Here is a 2,752-nt window from a genome sequence, read left to right as displayed (position 1 = left end):
CTTTGTTGAAAATCAGTTGGCTGTATGTGGATAGTCAAAAGCCAGTTTTGACTGAACTTTTTTTGGAGGCTCTCTAATGAAAATGAGACCAGACCAGTGTGTTGCTGAAAGAACTTGTATGCAGCCATCTGCTGATCAGAGAGACGTTTAGGCATATTTTGTTCGGGAAAAAACTGTGCATGTCTGAACTGGAACCCCAGTAGTAATACTTTGGACTTAGTCTTGTATATGTTGTTAGCTATTCTTCAGTCGACTCCAACTCATGGTAACCTTACATATAACAGAATGAAACATTCTCTGGTCCTGTATCATCCTCATAATGGCCAGCATGTTCAAGTCCATCTGCATTGTGGATGTTGTGCCAGTCCATCTAATCACAAGGGTCTATACTACCAGCTGCTCCGTGGGAGAAAGATGAGGCTTTCTACTCCCGTAAGGATTTACACCCTCGGAAACCCTGCACAGGGTCGCTATGGGTCGGAACCGACTCGAAGGCACTTAACAACAACAACAACAACCTTACCCTTGCCAGCACTCTATATCACCAAACATGATGTCCTTCTCCAGTGATGGATCCCTCCTGAGGACATATCCAAACCAAACAAATTGGACAGTGTTCTGCTGTGATTCATAAGATTTTCCTTGGTTCATTTTTAGAAGTATATTACCAGATCTTTATTACTAACCTTTATCAGTATGAAGCTCACTGAAACTTGTCCAACATGGGCAACCTAGTAGGAATTAGAGAGATGCAAATCAAAACAACAATGAGATATCATCTCACACCAGCAATAATAGCAAAGATCACAAAAGTAGAGGACAATAAATGCTGGCAAGGATGTGGAGAGACTGGGATGCTCCTGCATTGCTGGTGGGAATGCAAAATGATCCGACCTCTCTAGAAAGCAATATGGCGCTTCCTCAGAATATTGGAAATAGAAATACCTTATGATCCAGCAATTCCTCTACTTGGTATTTAGCCACAAGAAATATGAGCCATAACACGAGTAGATACATGCACACCAATGTTCATAGCAGCACTATTCACAGTAGCAAAAAGGTGGATACAGCTTAAGTGCCCATCAACTGAAGAATGGATAAACATACACACAATGTAATATTATGCTACCTTGAAGAACAACAAGGAAGCTATAAGCTATCACATAACATGGATGAATCTTGAGGACATTATGTTGAGTGAAATTAGTCACAAAAGGAGAAATACTGCATAGGACCACTACTGTAATAGGGAGGGGGATTATTTGATGGTTACCAGGATGAGTGGGGTAGTGTGAGGGGAGGGAGGGGAAGGTGTAGCATGGGGTAGGGAATAGACACAGGATAGTTTTGGTGCTGGGGAGGGAGCAATACACAAGAATGGGGAGGGGAATGGAAGAACAAGGTGGATGAGAAAACAATTAGACAGGTATGCATGGGCTAAGTGACAGAGGTAAATAATGATGTATGCACAACCTTGGCAAAACATGGCTCTGGGATACAGGGATTGAGACATGGTTGTAATGGGCAAAAAGGGGGAAAGATGTCTCTCATACTTTGAACATATTGTCAGGAGGGACCAGTTGCTGGAGTAGGATATCATGTTTGGTTAAGTGGAATTTCAGAGAAAAAGAGGAAGACCCCCGAATGAGATGGATTGGTCAAGTGGCAGCATCAATGGTCTCAAACGTGGCAACAGTAGTAAGGTTGGCCCAGGATTGAGCAGTGTTTCGTACTGCTGTACATAGTGTTGCTATGAGTCAGTACCAACTCGATGACACCTAACAACAACAATGCTAAGATGCTTGACTGTCTTTTGAATCTTGGTTATCCTTGCATACCATTATAAAATAGACACTTGAGGGGGAGAGAAAAGAATAACCAGAAATATCACCATAGAAAGCTTGTAAGTTTGTCTTCTGCCTATAACTGATTGGAATACCTAAAATGGGGCTACAATGTGCCCAATGAAGGAAGCTTCCTGTGGAACCTTCTGCATTACATAAAACTATGGGTGGAATCCTGAACACCATCCAGAATCTTCTGAGGTGGGAAATTTCCACTGGAAAGGACAAGCAGACCAGCCTAGAGAGGCTAGAAGAACAGAAGATACTTCTTGAAAGAAAGACTGACAGGAAAAATACAAAACAATAACAGAAGAACAAAAACAAAAATAAGAACAAGCAGGTTGCTTGCCCAGGAGACATCAAGGCAAGTGGTTGGGTCCCCTCAGGCCATACACTCTTCTAAGATTAAGACTCAATGGGAATACACGAGTAGACACGTGCTGTGACTGGTGATCACGTTGGTCGCCAATAAGGGGAAGTGAGGGAAAACAGCAATGAAGCTGCAAGCTAAGACCAACCACATTCAATACACTCCTGTGAATCTGGGTGGAGACCTGGTTGGCCAACAGTTTGGCAAGACCTGGGGACTCCTGGGTCCAGAGTCAGTGACATAGCCACAGAGGACTAGAGTGCAGAATGAAGCGTCCAGCTGATAAGAAGAGAGGGCATATGCACAAGAACACCCAAACTTGCAGATAATTCCCACTGGACCTGGCTTCAATGGCTGGATGAACAGAGCTCAACTAGAAGAAGAGGATTAAAAGAGTAATTGGATACAATTTGATGAACATGACCTACACCTATGGATGCAGTAGCTCAAAAAAGGGAACAAATCTTTATAGCAAGGATCATTCCCACCCCCTCAATACAAAGGGTAGACAAGGATGGGCAACTTGGACATTGGATAC

General features: G+C 43.0%; 1 pseudogene; it reads right to left on the bottom strand.

Moving 5' to 3' along the window:
- Window positions 1-2,752, bottom strand: part of LOC102833979 — a 14,354-nt pseudogene that overhangs the window by 10,193 nt on the left and 1,409 nt on the right.

This window comes from Chrysochloris asiatica, unplaced genomic scaffold (assembly GCF_000296735.1).
Source record: "Chrysochloris asiatica unplaced genomic scaffold, ChrAsi1.0 scaffold00239, whole genome shotgun sequence".
In the NCBI taxonomy this organism is placed as follows: Eukaryota; Metazoa; Chordata; class Mammalia; order Afrosoricida; family Chrysochloridae; genus Chrysochloris; species Chrysochloris asiatica.
This window is presented reverse-complemented; position numbering and strand designations above follow the sequence as displayed.